Consider the following 21,509-nt stretch of genomic DNA (forward strand, 5'->3'; position numbering starts at 1 on the left):
CCGCTGAATATTGACGGATAGCCGGTTAAGTGCTATTTCACCGGTCAGCAGCTGTTCTGACCGGATAAATAGGGCTGAATATCAGGGGGTATGAATTTAGGGGCCAATTCTATAACTGGACACCACAAATTAAGGGCCTATATAGAGTGTGCTGAGCACAAATTCTATAATGGCATCTGTTCGCCAAGATCCCATTATAGAATACTAGCATGTTAGCATTTAGGTACTACTACTACTACTACTTAACATTTCTAAAGCGCTACTAGGGTTACGCAGCGCTGTACAATTTAGGTCTGCCCACTTATGCCATGTCAATAGCAGCGTAAATGCGCATGCCTGAATGTTCACATTAGCGTGTAACCTACAGTATTCTTTAAGTTATATGTGTAAATGTTGGTCTCTCTCATGCCCAGGCTCCTTCCCTGAAAATGCATTTTTGTATTTACACACTACAGCCCCAATGAGAAAGCAGCACGTTAGAGCTGCTGACTGCATGCAGGGTTCTCACAGAAAAATTGCCCTGGGATGCAGTAATCAGTCAGTGTGCAAATTACTACCATGTTAAAATCACGACAGTAATCTGCAGCTCATTGACCGATTGCTACTACTACTAATCATTTCTATAGCGCCACTAGATGTACGCAACGCTGTACACATTATATGCGGTACTTTTTCTGTCCCGAGAAGGCTCACAATCAGATGTTACCCTTTCCGTCAGTGCCTGATCCGCAACTGGCTCAGGCACTGACAGAAAGGGTGACATTACAAAAAAATATAAGATGCTGGAGATCTACATCTGCCGGTGTCTAGTGGTACCCCCGCCCATCCGTCCAGAATTAAAAAAAAAAAGTCCCCGATGTCTAGTGGCGGTCCCTCCCCCCCCCCCCCCCCCGCACACACAGACACGCACCCCCCCCCCCCCCCCCCAGGTATGATTTTTTTTTAAACTAATATCATGGGGTTGTGGGAGGAAACCAGGTCAGTCAGATCAAGTGATTTGGGGGGATAGGATGGTACTGGAGTGGGCAGAGGGAAAGGAGATGGGGCCACAGCCAACCACAGGGGTTCAATGCCAGCCTGAAACCTAGTGGTAAGTTTCTGGTACTTCTGCATGTTGCAGGGTAGCTTAATCAGCTATTTAGCCAGCATTTTAATATGCTGTGTGCTGCGGCGCAGAAGCCCTTTCAGCATACAGTGGCCATTAACAAGCAAGTAAACCGCTCATTAAGGGCGCGTTGTAGCCACGGCCTCTAGTTGCTTGCATCATTATAGAATAGCACTGAGCGTACACATAGCGCTTACTGACGTAAGTGTTCATTTATATAATCTTTACCCAGTGCCGTAGCGAGGGCTAATGGCACCCAGGGCGGGTCGCCACTGCGCACCCCCCCCGGACCACAACCCCCCCCCCCCCCCGGACCGCATTCTTACCTGCGGGAGGGCCGATCTGCCCCGAGTGCACATCACTCGGAGCTGCGTCGGCCCCGCTGGTTCCCTGCTCTCTCTGCCCCGGAACAGGAAGTAACCTGTTCCGGGGCAGAGGGAGCAGGGAACCAGCGAGGCCGGCACCCCCCGAGCGCATGCACCCGGGGCAGACTGCCCCTCCCGCCCCCCCCCCCTTCCTGCGCCACTGTCTTTACCTCTTTCGACCCCTTGATACCTGATCCCAACCTACCTCATATGATCACCACATAACTTTGTATCTGTTATCAACCGAATTGGCAACAGCCTCTACGGTACCATGTAAGCCACATTGAGCCTGCAAATAGGTAGGGAAATGTGGGGTACAAATGTAACAAATAAATAAATAAATTTACTCACTTAAGCACTACTATTCTATCATTGTTATACAATTAGGCACTAATGTTATAAAACGAATGGCTTAAAGACCAGTTTTACTATGCACCGTGCAGAGTTTCAAAGAAATATGTATCAAGAGGTAATAGTCATGCTCTTATCAGTTATAATATTTATTAAAGAGCTGCACATTTTCATAGTCTTTAAGCTCCTAACCCCACAACAAACCTGAAACTCCAGGAGGAGTCCTGTTAGCAAGCAAGTTACTTGCACCTCATGCTCACAAAATCTGATTGCTCCAGACTGGCTATGAGGTCAGAAATGACATCATACCAATGAGTGGACCAATCACTAATCAGACTGCTTGCCATACAAGGTAGTTTTCTGGCACGATAGTGACCACAGCTGCTTCCAAAAATACAAAACTGATGGACAGACTCTTTAAATTTCATCAACGATCAATCTGACTGAGGGGATCATCACTATGTTCCATACGTACTTCTGAAACGTTGTAAAGGGTCATGGATTTGATATACTGCCTTTCTCTGGTACAACCAAAGCAGTTTAAATATATTCTATCCTGCATAGCTTTATTTTACAGGTGTCTAAGGCACACACATGAGGAGAATGAATCAAGATATTTTACTACTTCAGAATCATCTTTAAAAATTTAACACCCTCAAGTGACAGCAACATGCTTCTCACATAAAAAAAGAATGTGTTTACATGCCCATTCGAAGTCCCAGAATACCTGGCAAGAAAGTCAAAAACAAAGCAACAGAACTGTTTCCCCCCTCTGATCTAAGATTCTGGTGACCTGGATGGGGCACACAGAGCTGCATTCTCTTTCTTCTCTGGGAGGGCACAGGAAAAGAGTGAATTTAAACAGACTTCACAACTGAAAGCAGCAAGACAGTCACATGAATGAGCACACAGACAAAAGATAAAAGGATCTTTCCTTGCTGAAAGGTCTGAATGAGAGGGGGCAGCATTTCAGTAAAGTCATTAGCACAGGACTGCTTCTGGCACTAGGCTGCTGGTGTTCCTGCTTTCTATGCTGATGCTGGATTGCAGAAGGCCAAATATAGAAAACAGACAAAGCAGATACGTATGTGAAAAAATACAATATTTAATAAATAAAAATAAAATTAACAAGCCCGACACAGGCTGTGTTTCGCCCAACTGGGCTGCATCAGAGGCTACAAAACAAACAGTTATATAACAATTAGAACAGATTTAAACAATTAGAGATAAAACAATAATTGAGTTCTATAACCATGATCGAATGCTCGGCTGATAATCAAAAAACACCATGATAATAAAATCTAGTATATAAATGAATTAAAATGAAATATCAAAATGACATAACAAATTACTATGAGTGTATAAATTAGATATACAAATATAATTAAACAATCTATATTATCAAGTGACATTTTATATGTTGTATTTTATATGTAAACTATATAATTTATTTATTTATTATTCATTCATTATTATGATATACATATTTGGTTTGTCTTTAGAAGGTATGTTATTAACATATTCATTTTTTAAAAAATAGATTGTTTAATTATATTTGTATATCTAATTTATACACTCATAGTAATTTGTTATTTCATTTTGATATTTCATTTTAATTCATTTATATACTAGATTTTATTATCATGGTGTTTTTTGATTATCAGCCGAGCATTCGATCATGGTTATAGAACTCAATTATTGTTTTATCTCAAATTATTTAAATCTGTTCTAATTGTTATATAATTGCTTGTTTTTTAGCCCCTGATGCAGCCCAGTTGGGCGAAACACGGTCTGTGTCGGGCTTGTTAATTTTATTTTGATTTTTATTTATTAAATATTGTACTTTTTCACATGCGTATCTGCTTTGTCTGTTTTCTATATTGGAGTTTGCAGATCGATTACCCTATTGTTTTCTAAGGCCAAATATATCCATACAGCAGTGGCGTAGCTATGTGGGGCCATGGGGGCCTGAGCACCCCCAAAAACATTTCCTGTGGGCCCGTGGTATTGCTGGCAGGAGTCCCCAACCCCCGCCAGCTGAAGCATTGTCCAGAACCAGTCTCCGGTGCCACCTCGTTGCCTGCCCTGCTCTGTCTTCCCCTCACATCTGGCACGCTCCTTTTAGTGAAACTGAGCATGCTCAATTTCACTAAAAGGAACGTGCAAGATATGAGGGGAAGGCAGACCAGGGCAGACAATGAGGCAGCGCCGGAGACCGGTGCAGGACAACACTTCAGCTGGCGGGGGTTGGGGATCCCCTCCAGCCAAGGTATTTGCTGCGGTAGTGGGTGGGAAGCAGCACGGCGGTGAGGCAGCGGGGGGGGGGAGGGGCAGCAGACCAAAATGTGCCCCCCCCCCACCTCGGGCTCTGACCCCTCCCACCGCAAGGTATGACTATGCCCCTGCCGTACAAGGGACTTATCTCCTGTCTGCTGGTGTTCACCGACTCCTATATGCTCTTTAACGTTCCTCCCTACAACTTGATAGGCCGATGCTCAAAACCTAACGCCGGTACTAAAGATGATTAGCACCAGACTACCGACGGTTTTAATATGTGCAGAATGCTCAGCAGGCTCTAGCACAGGAAACAAGGTGTGCGTCAAAGATTAGCACAAATTGTATTTAAATGTAGGCATAGGAGGTCATTAGCTCAGAGCAATAGCGCACAAAAACCCCTTGCTTTGATGCTGGAAACCTACTGCCAGCTCTGAAGTCACGTTGAGGGGTTAGAAGAGAAGATTTCTCATGATTTTCCATTTTAAAATCTGCCAGGTATTATTTTATTTGAAAGAGGAAAGAAGCGCGTGCAAGCCTCTGAGCACCGGTGATGAGGAACAAACGTGTGGGAGTCTGAGCAAAACCAAACTTGGAAGCACACACTGGCACCTGATTTTTGTGCTTAAATATGAGCTTTTCAAGTGAAAAGAAATTTGAAAAGCTTATATTTCAGGAACAGAAGAACAGCGCTAATGTATGCCTGTCCTTCAGGATTTGAATGAGCATGTGCACAAGAGCTTTTCTTGCTGTAAAACTCTTGTGCACATACACCAGGCACAGTCCTCTCCCTTGCACAGCACATATATAATTTGCATGCTGTTAATGTTGAGCATTGGGAAGTTATTTTTGTGCGCTGGTTCTGCAGTATGTCCAGCACTATTCCCTAGATCTGGAGTTCTGAACATCAGTCCATGAGAGAGGCAGCTGACAGCAGTAGGGAGGGAGCCAACCTCTCAGCAGTCCATCAGAGGCTCTGTTTCAACAAAGGTTTCTCCAATGACAGGGTCTGTGGCCAAATTTCACTGACAATGGAGCCAAAGATGTTGCAGGTTTGGAGAACTGTTTCACTCTGAGCATAATCAAGTTCCATTTTACTTTAGTTTTGCTGATCAAGAGATAAATTCAAGTCCCTAAGAAGGAGTCAGACAAAGACAATCAGAAAATTACAACATAATGAAATTAAATCTAGATACGCTTTCATCATTCGCAGCAGGGCCTGCCTTGGAGTACAAACAAGAAAAGGCACTACAGCCTCATCCCTGTAGGCTGTCAAGCAACTGGCTAGGCTACTTAGATCATGAGTTGACCAACTGTTAAGTCTCATACCAGCCTATATTCAGCCTCAACAGTCAGTATTTATATTTTAAACACTGGCCACCTTGGCTGAAATAAATCTAGATATTTGGCGCAGCTATCCAGATTCAGCTGTGACCTGATCACTCTCCCTTCCACTGAGACCACTATCTGGCTAGTAAACCGAATAAACTTAGCACAGACTTTTTGCTTTATCCAGATGGCTACCTGGTTAGCAGACTGAATGTCGCTGCTAACTGGATAACATCTAATTCCACCCAAAATTCACCCCTAGGCTGCTCTGATATTATCCAGAGAGAACTGAGGTGCTCTGTGAGGATAGCTAATGGTATTATCCAGATAGCACTGAGAGGTCTGTGAAGATATCCAGTGACATTTTCCAGACAGTACCGAGGGGTCACTGAGGATATCCAGTGACATTATCCAGATAGTGTGAGGTGGTCTGTGAGGACTTCCAGTGACATTATCCAGATAGCACTGAGAGTTCTGTGAAGATATCCAGTGACATTATCCAGATAGTGCTGAGGTGGTCTGTGAGGACTTCCAGTGACATTATCCAGATAGCACTGAGGGGCCTGTGAAGATATCCAGTGATATTATCCAGATAGTACCGAGGGGTTAGTGAGGATATCCAGTGATTTTATCCAGATAGTGCTGAGGGGCAAGTGAAGATATTCAGTGACATAATCCAGGTAGTGCCGGACGGCCAGTGAGCACATCCAGTGACATTATCCAGATAGTGCCGAGGTCGTCTATGAGGATATCCAGTGACATAATCTGGATAGTATTCAGTGACATTATCCAGATAGTGCTAAGGGGTCTGTGAGGACCTCCAGTTACATTATCCAGATAGCACTAAGGGGTCTGTAAGGACATCAGTGACATTATCCAGATAGTGCTGAGGGGTCTGTCAGGATATCCAGTGATGCTATCCAGATAGCACTGATGTGAACTGCGATATCCAGTGATACTATCCAGACAGTGCTCCATCCATGTTTATTCTCCCCTTGCATTTACACGACAGTGGCATAGCCAGAGAACTAATTTCAGGTGGACCTGAGCCCAAGGTGGGTAGGCACAAAATTTTCTCCTCCTCCCATACCTGCCCCGCCCCACTCCTGCTCGCCACCCTCCACCCCTCAAAATATAAATATCTAAGCTGAAGTGGCAATCCATGGCAATATCCTTGGGCCACGGCCAATGCCAGCAAGCCACACATGCACAAAGACTGAGCATGCAAGGGGGGAACCACAGTTGGCTTCTGCATCTGTGTAAATACTGCCAGCTACTACTACTACTATTTAGCATTTCTATAGCGCTACAAGGCATACGCAGCGCTGCACAAACATAGAAGAAAGACAGTCCCTGCTCAAAGAGCTTACAATCTAATAGACAAAAAATAAAGTAAGCAAATCAAATCAATTAATGTGTACAGGGAGGAGGAGAGGAGGGTAGGTGGAGGCGAGTGGTTACAAGTGGTGCTAATCGACTTGTTATTCAATTAAATCGTGCACACAATTTTTGGCAGCTTTTATAGCATTAAGGGGTTATGACATAGTCTGTACTCTATCTCAATAAGGCACACATTCATAAACCAGTACATATGTGCAAAACTCTAGTGATTTTGCATGCTATCAGGAAACAGTGCATATTGTGTACAAATAGTGCATGCTCTTATGTAAGAAAATTTTCATGTCAAGGGAGACAGTATTATTGCAATTCTACTATAAATCATTTCTATAGCGCTACCAATCGTACGCAGCGCTTCACAATTGAACATGAAGAAAAGACAGTCCCTGCTCAAAAGAGCTTGCAATCTAAATCAGGACAGACAGACAGGACAAATAAGGGATAAGGGTAGGACAGACAGATAGGACACATAGGAATGATTCTAAATGGAATGTTGCTACTATTGGAGATTCTACATGGAATGTTAATGTTGCTATTCCACTAGCAACATTCCAGCTGCCACTTGGAAGACCTCTGGCTGCCAAAGAGGGAGGAGATCTTCAGCTGGTGGGGCTTGGGGATCCCTGCCAGCCACGACAAGAGTGCCATAATTTTGGGTGGACCCTGGTCCACCTATGGCTATGCCACAGTTACAAACTATGCCACTTACATGTGGCATGCCAGTAAAGAATAACACTGAGGTGTCCTGGTCCACCCGTGACTATGCCACTGTTATACCCTATGCCACTTACATGTGATGTGCCAGTAAAGAATAATGCTTAGGTGCCTTGGTCCTTTCATGGGTAAATGTACACTTATGTATGTAACTGCTAGTATTCTATTCATTTGCATGAAGGAGGGCGCCCAGTTTGGAATAAAAAAGTGTGCTCACTTGTGGGGGGGGCCCTTAATGTCCTTACTCTGGAATGCCCTCCCCAGATCTATCCGATCAATCAGTGACTACCTACCCTTCCGGAAAGCACCAAAAACCCATTTATTCAAGCAAGCCTATCCAAATGCCCCAGATTAATCTTATGAGCCCATCTACCTAACACATACCCCCTTGATAACGGCACTGACCCAGACTATATCTCTCACCCTACTCCCCTCTCCATTGTCTATCTCTACCTACTCATCTCGTCTATTATTCTGGTATACTTAACTTTTACCCTCTCTAATAATATTCTGTATTACTATTACTATGTAAGCCGCATTGAACCTGCTTTGAGTGGGAAAGCGCGGGATACAAATGTAATAATAATAATAATAATAATACTCAGCACAACTCTACAGCTCTCCTTGGCATATTTTTCTATCAGAGTGTATTGAAGGTTAACTCAGAAGTTCCCAGAATCACTCAATAGGTAATGGGTAATGCATTTGATATAACACTTTTCTGTGGTTCAACCATAGAAGTTTACATATAGTATAGAGGTGCTTTCTGTCTTTACTGGACTCAAAAATCTAAGTATTTGTACCTGCGGCAACTACAAATTGGTGAGAATAGTTATGTAGGGAAAGCTTCAAGAATTTTGCATTAATGTCTTTCATATCATGTTTTTAAAAATCTGGGATTAGCATGATTTGATTTAATGGCAAGCTGAATTATTTAAATGCTTTGAAGGTATTGCTGCCCGAGCTGCTAAAATCAATGATTTTCCTCATTCTTAGGCTAGGAGTAAATGATTCAAAGATCAAAAGAGTGGCTGCTGACCTGATCCTCTCCCTTCCAACTCAGCAGACCTACAAAAGAACTTGTCCCTCCCTAGGGACCCCTGCCAACAATTCAGGGCAATCTGGAAATGAAAACAGAAAGTGTCCAGCCAAGAGTTTACAAATACATCAGTGGGGACAGCAGTCAAAGGGATTGGCAGGTGTGCAACGCTGGTGACAGAATGGCTTTCCTCTTTTCTTGTGCCATATCTATTCTGGCATCTGTGCCCACTTCGTCGGCACATACAAATATTTCTAGGATCACCACAGGCCAGCTTCTGATTTAGTTTCCAATTTCCACCCTCACTCTTTCAGAACTAGAGAGAAAAACACTCAGAAAATGTCAAATAGCTATTATAAAAAAATGTTTCAGTGAAATAGGACCGATGGCTGGTGACTGTCAAAACATTTTGATGGGATTTCAACATCTGAGGCTCACATCTCTATGCCATTCCTAGAGAGAGGAAGAATAAAGGACATAACAGGAACATTGCGGGGTTTAGGATTTTTAGGTTCAAGTTCAGATTTATTTGATATACCTCAAATAGAAAATATCATTCAGCCACGTACAAAGCTATTAGTTATCCATAGCTGGGGAGAAATAGGAGGAAACTTTATGCCAAATGACCTGCAACTCCAATACATAAATTGATTTTGAGCTATAAAGCTACAGTAGTAGAAAGCAGGAGGTTACCAGCCTGAAAGCTTGCATCGCGAAACATTTGTTAGCCTGAAATTATGGAATGTCTCGAGGCAGCCATTCTGGAGATTTTCTTCTTCTTGAATAGTTTTCCCCTGCAACTGCAGCATGCAGTTTCTGTGCCTTGTTTTTTTCTTTTTTCAAGTAGAGGAATGTGGTAGCCGTGTTAGTCCACTCTTAAGGTTATCAATAGAAATCAAACAAAATAAAACATGGAAAAGAAAATAAGATGATACCTTTTTTATTGGACATAACTTAATACATTTCTTGATTAGCTTTCGAAGGTTGCCCTTCTTCGTCAGATCGGAAATAAGCAAATGTGCTAGCTGACAGTGTATATAAGTGAAAACATTCAAGCATTACTATGACAGTAAAATAGATACCATTGGAGATTCTACATGGAATCTTGCTACTATTGGAGATTCTACATGGAATGTTGCTACTATTGAGATTCTGTTGCTACTATTGGAGATTCTACATGGAATGTTGCTATTCCACTAGCAACATTCCATGTAGAAGGCTGCGCAGGCTTCTGTTTCTGTGAGTCTGACGTCCTGCACGTACGTGCAGGACGTCAGACTCACAGAAGCAGAAGCCTGCGCGGCCACATTGGTGATCTAAAAGGGCCGACTTCTACATGGAATGTTGCTAGTGGAATAGCAACATTCCATGTAGAATCTATAGAAATCAAACAAAATAAAACATGGAAAAGAAAATAAGATGATACCTTTTTTATTGGACATAACTTAATACATTTCTTGATTAGCTTTCGAAGGTTGCCCTTCTTCCTCAGATCGGAAATAAGCAAATGTGCTAGCTGACAGTGTATATAAGTGAAAACATTCAAGCATTGCTATGACAGTCTGACAGGGTGGGAGGATGTCCCCATGCATACCTCCTACCCACCCCCACCCTCCCACCCTGTCAGACTGTCATAGTAATGCTTGAATGTTTTCACTTATATACACTGTCAGCTAGCACATTTGCTTATTTCCGATCTGAGGAAGAAGGGCAACCTTCGAAAGCTAATCAAGAAATGTATTAAGTTATGTCCAATAAAAAAGGTATCATCTTATTTTCTTTTCCATGTTTTATTTTGTTTGATTTCTATAGATTCTACATGGAATGTTGCTATTCCACTAGCAACATTCCATGTAGAAGTCGGCCCTTGTAGATCACCAATGTGGCTGCGCAGGCTTCTGCTTCTGTGAGTCTGACGTCCTGCACGTACGTGCAGGACGTCAGACTCACAGAAACAGAAGCCTGCGCAGCCTTCTACATGGAATGTTGCTACTGGAATAGCAACATTCCATGTAGAATCTCCAATAGTAGCAACAGAATCTCAATAGTAGCAACATTCCATGTAGAATCTCCAATAGTAGCAAGATTCCATGTAGAATCTCCAATGGTATCTATTTTACTGTCATAGTAATGCTTGAATGTTTTCACTTATATACACTGTCAGCTAGCACATTTGCTTATTTCCGATCTGACGAAGAAGGGCAACCTTCGAAAGCTAATCAAGAAATGTATTAAGTTATGTCCAATAAAAAAGGTATCATCTTATTTTCTTTTCCATGTTTTATTTTGTTTGATTTCTATAGATTCTACATGGAATGTTGCTATTCCACTAGCAACATTCCATGTAGAAGTTGGCCCTTGCAGATCACCAATGTGGCCGCGCAGGCTTCTGCTTCTGTGAGTCTGACGTCCTGCACGTACGTGCAGGACGTCAGACTCACAGAAACAGAAGCCTGCGCAGCCTTCTACATGGAATGTTGCTAGTGGAATAGCAACATTCCATGTAGAATCTCCAATAGTAGCAACATTCCATGTAGAATCTCCAATGGTATCTATTTTACTGTCATAGTAATGCTTGAATGTTTTCACTTATATACACTGTCAGCTAGCACATTTGCTTATTTCCGATCTGACGAAGAAGGGCAACCTTCGAAAGCTAATCAAGAAATGTATTAAGTTATGTCCAATAAAAAAGGTATCACCTTATTTTCTTTTCCATGTTTTATTTTGTTTGATTTCTTTTTTTCAGAATCAGAGATGCCAGGTTTCATGTGCTTTGCTTATTCTGTAGAATTCCTGGTTGGTACCTGTGGAAATTCCAGACTTCATTCCTGTATACTGAACTTGTAGGACCGGTGCTGTCTAATTGTTTTAGCAGTACTTTTATTGGGAGCTGAAATTGTATAGTGGCTTCTTTATTGCATGTCAGGCCCTTAGGGTCTTCTGCTCTAATTATATTATAACCAAATAAAAAATCTACAAAGAGGCCATGGAAAACAGAGTAGGATGTATTTTACCGGTTAATGGCACTTTATGTGCTCAAAGTGATGGAACAAAAGTGAAAGGGGGGGGGGGGGAGAAGAGGTGAAAAATAAGTACAACCCGTAGGGGCATAGCCAGACAGCCAATTTTGGGTGGGCCTGAGCCCAAAATGGATGGGCACGGAATTCAGCCCCTCCTGGCCCGCCCTCCCTCCGCTGTGCTCTCTGCTCTCCTACCCTCAAACGCAAAACATTAAATACCTGAGCTGGTGGAGATTCCCAAATTGCACCAGCTGAAGATTTTCTCCTCCTCCTCCTGGGGCAGCCAGTGCTCTTCCAAACAGCAGCTGGCAGCACTTCACTTGAGCTGATTCCGCTGCCAGTAGTCCATACAGGCTCAGTGCTTCCGCCTGGTGAAAACTGAGCATGTGCAGAAGGGCCAGTGTGTGTGGTGCCACCTGCTGTTTGAAAGAGAACTGTGGCTGCCTGACAAGGAGGAAATCTTTAGCTGGTGAGGTTTGAGGATTCCCATCAGCCACAAAAAGATAGCCACAATTTTGGGTGGGCCTGAGTACAAATTGGGTGGCCCACAGCCCACCCAGGCCCACCTGTAGCTATGCCACTGAACCCTACTGCTTCTGGCAGGAGCATTTTAAAAAATAGCCACGCTGAAATACTTCCCCAATCAAAGTTTATGATATTTGTCTTTTAAGGTCCATAGAGTAGGGACTCGCTAGCGGCAGAGTGAAGAACAGCAGCGCTGGAGGATCCCTGCTAGCCAAGGTAGCTGCAGTTACAGCAGGTGGCAATGATCCTGGGGGGAGGGAAGCAGCAGCCCTGCCCTGGGCCTTGCTTAGTCTCTTAGCAGCCCTGTTGGAGAGTGCTGGTTTAATAATTATCTCACTCTAGGTCAGATGTACTATGTATTTATTTGGATTTTGCTCACACCTTTTTCAGTAGTAGCTCAAAGGTGAGTTACATTCAGGTACACTGGATAGTTCTCCGTCCCAGGAGGGCTCACAATCTAAGTTTGTACCTGAGGCAATGGAGGGTTAAGTGATTTGAACCAGCCACCTCTGGAGTTCAAGACCAGTGCTCTAACCACTAGGCCACTCCTCCACTATGTATGTTTCCCAGAAGCACAAAACAGGACAAACCCTTTAGTACAGGAGAGCTGAGCACACGCAGGGTGTTTCCATAACCATCTCAAAACAATTCTTTCAGGTCCCCAAATGTGGTAATGGTCTACTGTGAGTCTGAGGTTCACAACGGTTGAAGACATGGCTCTTTTTTAGAGGGATTAATAATGGATAGGTATGATTGGAAGGATCATTTAGATTTACAGACTGTATTAGTGGACATGCATATGTGATTATTTGGGGTTTTAATGCATGCACCTCATTTTATATAGAACGTGTGTCTAAAAAGGTGAGCATCAAAACAATTTTAAAATGAAACTAGATCTTCATACCCACTAATAACTTTTTCTTCTATAAAATGTGTCCCAGTCACCATCAGGAACAGGAACAAGTTCAGCCCATACAGGACTTCTGGGGCTAATGTCTGTCTAGGGCATTGCTCATATACCAGACAGTAGTCTAACACCAACCCCTCCCCACTCCTGAAGCCTAACCAGCCAGCATCCCAAGTATGGACCTTCTTTCAATATTGATGGCCAACAAGGCAAGTGTTATTCAAAATGAAATATGAACACAAAAGCAGAAGAATAAAAACACTGTGCTCTGAATCAGCAGTGGCGAGAGCCCATAAAAAACCACAAATGCTACAAATTCAGCTTAGAGCTTTGGCATATCTGTTAATGCATAACAAACTGTAGATTGAAAGACCCATGAAAATCACCAAAAGTCCAAGAAACTGAAAAATAAAGACTTCCATATGTATAACCTAAAGGGAAGGGAGTACATAAGTACATAAGTATTGCCATACTGGGACAGACCAAAGGTCCATCAAGCCTAGCATCCTGTGTACAACAGTGGCCTATCCAGGTCACAAATACCTGGCAAGATCCCAAAAAAGTTCAAAACATTTTATACACCTTATCCCAGAAATAGTGGATTTTCCCCAAGTCCATTTAATAATAGTCTATGGACTTTTCTTTTAGAAAGCTGTCCAAACCTTTTTTAAACTCCGCTAAGCTAACCGCCCCTACCACATTCTCTGGCAACGAATTCCAGAGTTTAATTACACGTTGAGTGACTTGGAGTCAAAGATATCGACACTAGTTCAGGGGAAGAACTGCAGCAGATTTGGTCGCCTTTTTGGAACACTTTCCAGCTTATAATCGAAAGTGATCGCCGGCTATCTTCCAACACAAATCGGGAGATGGCCGGCGATTTCTTAAAAGCGGTGAAACGGTATAATCGAAAGCGACAATTTAGACAGCATCGCTGCTTTCCCGTCGCTTCGCCAGCGAAAGTTCAAGGGGGCGTGTTGGTAGATTAGCGAAGGCGGGACATGGGCGTGGCTACCAGATGGCCGGCTTTCGCCGATAATGAAAAAAAAAGCGGCGTTAAACAGTATTTCGCCGGCTTTACTTGGTCCTTTTATTTTCACGACCAAGCCTCAAAAAGGTGCCCCAACTGACCAGATGACCACTGGAGGGAATGGGGGATGACCTCCCCATACTCCCCCAGTGGTCACCAACCCCCTTCCATACTAAAAAAATAAAACTAAAAACCTTTTTTGCCAGCCTGTATGCCAGCCTCAAATGCCGTACCCACCTCCATGACAGCAGAATGTGTTCTATCCTCCGACAGCCTTTCCCTGGTTGCGATGTGGCTCTCGGGTTAGTGTGACACCTTTTCTGTTAGGTGCCCTGCAGAGTCACATTAGCAATGCATTGTGGTGGGTGTAGGGTACTGGGCTCTACTCCCATGGTGCTTTTCCCCCCTGCTAACTGGGTCAGAGTGTGCCCTGTTTTGTTTCCTGTTGTAGTCCATGCGGTAGTGGCCATTTTTGTAAGCCAGTTTTAGTTCCCTTTCCTGTGTTACCCACGTTAGAGAACGTAGTTCTTACCTTGAATGGTGCTGAAAGAGGGCATTGTACACCATTGTGCCAGCTCTGACCTACTGCTAATCTTAGTACCAGGGGACTCTTTGCCAGTGGGGCACAACCTCTGATCTGCAGTTAACTGTGAGTAAACGTGCTTATTTCAAGAAAGGACTTTTTCAGAGAGATTAGTCTTCAGGTGTGAACTGGTGTGCCAAAGTTATACAGCAGCAATAAGTCCTAGAGGCTGTATGCAGGTCCCTGGAGCAATTTTAGTGGGTGCAGTACATTTGTGGGTAGTGGGTTTGGGGGGGGGGGGGTTGGGGGGCTCAGCTCCCAAAGTAAGGGAGCTATGCACGTGGGAGCTTTTCTGAAGTCCACCGCAGTGACCCCTAGGGTGGCTGGTTGGTGTCCTGGCATGTCAGGGGGGCCAGTGCACTAAAAATGCTGGCTCCTCCCACGGCCAAATGCATTGAATTTTTCCGGGGTTTGAGATGGCCGACATAACTTTCCATTATCGCTGAAAAACAAACCCGGCCATCTCAAACCCGGCGAACTCCAAGGCATTTGGCCGGGCTAAACTGTATTATCGAAAAAAAAGATGGCTGGCCATCTTTTTCGATAATACAGTTCCGGCCAGCTGTAGCGCCGCCGCCAACATAGATCGCCGGCGATCTATTTGACCGGCGACGTTCGATTATGCCCCTCCTAGTCACCTCCAGCAGGAGCTATCTATTGAATGTGTAGAGCGATAAGAGACAGTTGAATTCAGCTGGGGTGGGAAGGGGGGAGGGAGGATGGGGGGGGAGAACTAGGGGAGGGGTTGAAAGGGGGGGTGGAGGGAAGGAGGGAGGCGGGTATTGTTAGAGGGGAAAAGGGGGGGGGGGGAATTGAAAATGGTTGATACAATTTCAGTTTTATATCAATGTACGTAAGTGACGTTATAACTGCAATATGTGTATTGTGTTTGTACATTATGGTACAAGAAGTGTTTTTCTTAATAAAAATTATTGAAATACACATTGAGTGAAGAAACATTTTCTCCGATTCGTTTAAAATTTACTACTTTGTAGCTTCATCGCATGCCCCCTAGTCCTAGTATTTTTGGAAAGCGTGAACAGACGCTTCACATCTACCCGTTCAACACCACTCATTATTTTATAGACTTCTATCATATCTCCTCTCAGCCACCTTTTCTCCAAGCTGGAGCCCTAGCCGCTTTAGCCTTTCCTCATAGGAAAGTCGTCCCACCCCCTTTATCATTTTTGTCGCCCTTCTCTGTACCTTTTCTAATTCCACTATATCTTTTTTTGAGATGCAGCGACCAGAATTGAACACAATATTCGAGGTGCGGTCACACCATGGAGCAATACAAAGGCATTATAATGTCCTCATTTTTGTTTTCCATTCCTTTCCTAATAATACCTAACATTCTATTTGCTTTCTTAGCCGCAGCAGCACACTGAGCAGAAGGTTTCAACACATCATCAATGACGACACCTAGATCCCTTTCTTGGTCTGTGACTCCTAACATGGGAGGTAGGACAGAAACATTCAAATACCTCAAAGATACAAATGATGCACAAATGGCTAACATTTTTCAATGGAAAAGATGCTCCAGAACTTGAAGATATTATATAACATTCTAAGGAGGCAATTCTGTAACTGGGCATCTGTAATTGCTGGGGTCTATGACCTTGATGTACATCTCTTCAGATATACTACAGTTAAAGGAGGTGGTATACACTTTTTGAAATAAAGCAATATAAGTAAACTAGTGGAACCAAGTCCGTTTCGTCCAAAATGAAACGGCCCCTAGGAAGGCTCTCGTCTAAGCGATTTTTCCTCTCTCCCCTGCCCTTCCCTCCATGTTCAGCGATTCTTCCCTCCCCTCTGTGTCCCGCGATTCTTACATCCCCTTGGCCTCCCCTCCATGTCCAGCGATTCTCCTCTGCCCTGCCCTCCCCTCCGTGTCCCATGATTCTGCCCTCCCCTCCATGTGCAGCGATTCTCCTCTTCCCTGCCCTCCCATCCGTGTCCCGTGATTCTCTCCTCTCCTCTCCTCCCATCCCATCCATCGATTTTCCTCTGCCCTGCCCTCCCCTCCATGTCCAGCGATTGTCCTGTGCCCTGCCCTCCCATCTGTGTCCCGCGATATTGCTCTCCCCAGCGATTCTCCTCTGCCCTGCCCTCCCATCCATGTCCCACGATTCTCTCCTCTCCTCCCACCTCATCCTTGTCCATCGATTCTCCTCTGCCCTGCCCTCCCCTCCCCTCAATGTCCCGCGATTCTGTCCTTCCCTCCATGCCCAGCAATTGTCCTATGCCCTGCCCTCCCATCCGTGTCCCGTAATTCTGCCCTCTCCAGCGATTGTCCTGTGCCATGCCCTCCCATCTGTGTCCCGCAATTCTGTCCTCCCCTCCAGCCCAGCGTTCCGTTGCCTACTTGCCTTCAGTTGCTTTCGTTCGGAACATCCTGACATCAGCTTGCCTCCAGTGTTCCTTTCCCTCTTACTGTTCCACCCTCTGACGTCATTACATCATTACGTCTTTACGCAAGGGCAGGACACTGAGAGGGAAGACAACGATGGAGGCTTGCTGACATCAGGATGTTACAAACCCAGCCAGCCAGCCAGAGAACGCTGGAGGTACAAATTATATAGATAGATGTGGCAGATTAAATGGGCCTCACCTTTAGTTACCAATATCTTCTATGCTTCAGTTTAGGATTCAAGTTTCATATGTCTTGTAGCGCTATAGGAATGATTAGTAGTAGTAGTAAAAGTAGGTTGCACTGGAGGGAAAGGTCTTTGGAACCGTTGTGCAGCAGTGTTCAAAAAGCAACCAGAATGATGGGAATTATTTGGAAAAGCATAAAAGGCAAAACTCTTGTGAATATCGTAATGCCTCTGTAAGGATTCAGAACATGACAGATTGAGTGTTGGACAAATTTACAGAAAAGGGTACCAGAACGAAGAAAGACTTGAACAGTTTAAGGCTTTCAGCTTGGACAAAGAACAACAGAGAAAAAATATGCTAAAGATTTATCAAATTGTAAGGAGCATGGAACAAGTTCATAGGAATTTTTTTGTTACATTTGTACCCCACGCTTTCCCACTCATGGCAGGCTCAATGTGGCTTACACGGGGCAATGGAGGGTTAAGTGACTTGCCCAGAGTCACAGGGAGCTGCCTGTGCCTGAAGTGGGAATTGAACTTAGTTCCTCAGGACCAAAGTCCACCACTCTAACCACTAGGCCACTCCTCCACCAAATTGTTCTATACCCTTACAAATAGCTATAGGACTAGAGGACACTGCATTAAATTAACTGGTGGCATAATGGTTTGTGCAGTGGACTTTGATCCTGGCAACCTGGGTTTGAATCCCACTGCAGCTCCTTGTGACCTTGGGCAAGTCACCTAACCCTCCATTGCTCTAGATATAGAAACTTAGATTATTTTTATTTATTTGTAGCATTTATACCTGTGTACAGCACAGCACACATCTACCAGCACTATAAAAATGATTAGTAACTTAAGACACATTTTAAGAAGCAATTTTGTTTCAGTCAATGCACAATTAAGCAGTAGAATTTTTTTCCCGAGCATGTGGTCAAGGCTAGTAGTATAACTAGGTTTAATAAAGGCTTGGACACATTTCTAGATTTGTTTTGATTGATATTTTTGACTGGGTGACCAGAGAATTGGATCGAGGACATGTGCTAGATGTGGAGGGGCATTTTCGATAGTGTGCCCAAGTCGGAATTTGGACATTTTGCGCTAAACGTACCACATCCAAATAGGAAATACAGTGCACTCCATTTAAGTGCACGTCGGATAAGCGCATGCTCTGTTTAACTGCATGTCGTACTTCGGTCCTGTTTTTGGTACCATCAATTTCTATGGGGACAAACTTCGGTTTAGTGCACCACTGATAAGTGCAAGATTCGCTTATATGCATGGTTTAAGACCGCTCCTCTGCAGGAAAGACTCTGCATAAGCGCACGCACGGAATATGGAAGCCGATCGGCGCGTGACAAAGGGGCTGTAAATTTGAAATCTCATTGGTTAACTGCCACAGGCAGAAGAAGCGAAAGAATGTTGTTACAGTGTACACTGGAGTCGTCGTCCCGCAACTGTAAGACTAACACTGGCTGAACGAACAGAAGTTTTTAAAAAATTAGAAAACAAACATAGTCAAGTATCTATTGCTAAAGAATACGGTGTCAATCCCAGTCAAATTTCACGTATCTTGAAGCAGAAAGACAAGCTTCTGGAAGACTGGCAAAACAATACAAATCCACACCGATAACGTAAAAAGGCAGGAAATGCTGAGGATGTAGAAGATGATCTTCTTCGGTGGTTTTCTCAAGTCAGGAGCAGACAGTTTCCTGTCAGTGGTCCACTGCTTATGGAGAAAGCTAATCAGCTAGCTGAAAGTCTTGGACTAACTGAATTCAAAGCCACTGTTGGATGGTTGGAAAGATGGAAGGAGAGGAACAACATAAAATTCAAGAAACAACATGGTGAAACACAAGACGCTGATGACTTTGGTGCTGAAAATTGGGTTATTTCAGTTCTTCCTACCATCTTGAACGAGTTTGCACCTCGTAACATTTTCAATGCTGACGAAAACAGTCTCTACTGGCAAGCGATTCCTGATGGAACACTTGCATTCGAACATGACAAAACTACTGGAGGTAAAACATCGAAGGACCGACTGATGATCCTCCTTTGCTGCAATATGGATGGGAATGAAGTTGGAACCCCTTGTCATTGGAAAGAGCAAACAGCCCCGTTGCTTCAAGAAAGTTAAGCAACTTCCTGTGTCATATGAGGCTAACACAAATTCATGGATAACTGGGGAAATTTGGAAGCAGTGGCTAAAGAAGTTAGACACTAGAATGCGTGATAATTGTGCTGCACACAGGGATGATGTCAGGCTGTCTAACGTCAAGGTGGTCTTCCTGCCACCAAACACTACTTCTCTGATCCAACCTATGGATCAGGGCATAATAGCCAATTTCAAACAACATTATCGGGCTCTTGTAATACGTCGTCTGATGAGCATTAAGGATGACCAGATTGGCAAGGATAAACGTGCTGTTGAACTGGCTCGTAATCTATCACAGTTGGATTCCCTACATATGCAGAAAGAAGCCTGGAATCATGTTACACAGGCAACCATTGTGAATTGCTACAAGCGGGCAAGCTTTGTTAAGGGTGTGGAGGGGGATGCAGTTGTTGCAAACGTGTCAGATGAAGAGGTAATTGACATACCAGCTGGTGTTACTGAAGAGGAGTTCCATTGCTACGTAGCTGTTGATTACGATCTACAAACAGCTGACGACAGCACTGATGTCGAGATATGCGCCTACACGCAGGCAACAGCTGATGACTAAACAGATGATGAAATGAGCAGCGAGGCACATGCTGGCGAAATTCAACAACCTCCTGTCACTTTTGCAAGAGCGCTGGAGAGTCTCGACACCATGCGGGCCTATCTGGAGGCCACTGGATGTCAGTGCTATGACAGTTTTTACCGTCTGGCAGACGTAGTCTATGGAACTCACAGACACAAGAGTGTACAGAGGACTATGACTGATTACTTCAAGTAAGCCTAACATCAGTTAACGGAGACTGTATAACGTCAGTTAACGGAGACTGTATACTGTATGTATAATAAACAGTACTGTACATATGTTTATCAGATGTCAAGCTTCTTTGGGTGACAATGGTTAAGTGCACACTGCGGTTAACTGCATATATTTTTTTGGTCCCAGACCCTTGCACTGTATACCCATTTTTTAAAATACTGTTTTGAACAAGGTTTTGTGCTTTGTGCATTTATCTTTTTAGGCCATTTTTGAAAAAAGAAAAAACATACAAGTTTAAAATGCATAAAATCAAGCAATTGGGATGTAGGAGGGACCAGAACTTTTAGCAGACTAGTCCCCTAGACATCCCAGGAGAGCAATGGGGCACCCTAGGGAGCACTGCAGTGGACTTCATATAAATGCTCCCAGGTACACATCTCACCATTGCTCCCTTGTCTGCTGAGCCCTCCAAAACCTACCCAAAACCCACTGCCCCTAACTGTACACCACTACAATATCCCTATGGGTGAAGGCAGCACCTATATGTTGGTACAGTGAGTTTTGGAGGGCTCACAGTTTCCACCACAAATGTAGCAGGTAGGGGGAGGTAGGGGGAGGTATGGGCCTGGGTCCACCCTATCTACAGTGCACTGCACCCACACTAGACTACTCCAGGGACCTGCATGCTGCTCTAATGGACCTGGCTATAACATCTGAGGCTGTCATAGAGGCCGGTGAGTACTATTTTTATTCACATTTTTGGGGGGTGGGAGAGGGTCAATAACCACCGAGGGAGTTGGGGGGGGGTCATCCCAGAATCCCTCCAGTAGTTATCTGATCATTTAGGGCACCTTTTTGTGTTTTATTTATTAGAAAAGCAGGTCTAGATGTTGACGTTTTTGCCTTAGAAGTTTTTGTTTTCTTCCATTATGGCTGTAAAATGTCCAAGTGTTGGGCACATACTAATTCCACCTTCGAAACGCCCCTGACATGCCCCCTTGTGATTTGTATGCCCTACAGATGAAATGCAAAGATACACGTCTGCAAAACAGATTTTGAGCATAGTGATTTGGACATTTTGAGAAGAAATCCATACAAACGGTGCTTTATGCCACTTTTTCTAAGATTTTCTCTTTTGAAAATGAGCCACTTGGAGGCATATTTTCAAAGCACTTAGCCTTCCAAAGTTCCATAGAAACCTATGGAACTTTGGAAGGCTAAGTGCTTTGAAAATATGCCTCTTAGTCTACTTGGATTTCAGAAACTCATTGCCTGACAGACGTTAGAGGGTGGTGGTTAATGAAATTCACTTGGAGAAAAGAAAGGTGAAGTAGAGGAGTGCCTCAAG

General features: G+C 43.9%; 1 protein-coding gene across 1 annotated transcript in view; it reads right to left on the reverse strand.

Annotated features, from left to right (window-relative positions):
* USP43 (ubiquitin specific peptidase 43) overlaps positions 1-21,509 on the reverse strand; it is a 523,315-nt gene that overhangs the window by 460,452 nt on the left and 41,354 nt on the right. The window lies entirely within an intron of this gene.

This window comes from Microcaecilia unicolor, chromosome 6 (genome assembly GCF_901765095.1).
Source record: "Microcaecilia unicolor chromosome 6, aMicUni1.1, whole genome shotgun sequence".
Taxonomy (NCBI): Eukaryota; Metazoa; Chordata; class Amphibia; order Gymnophiona; family Siphonopidae; genus Microcaecilia; species Microcaecilia unicolor.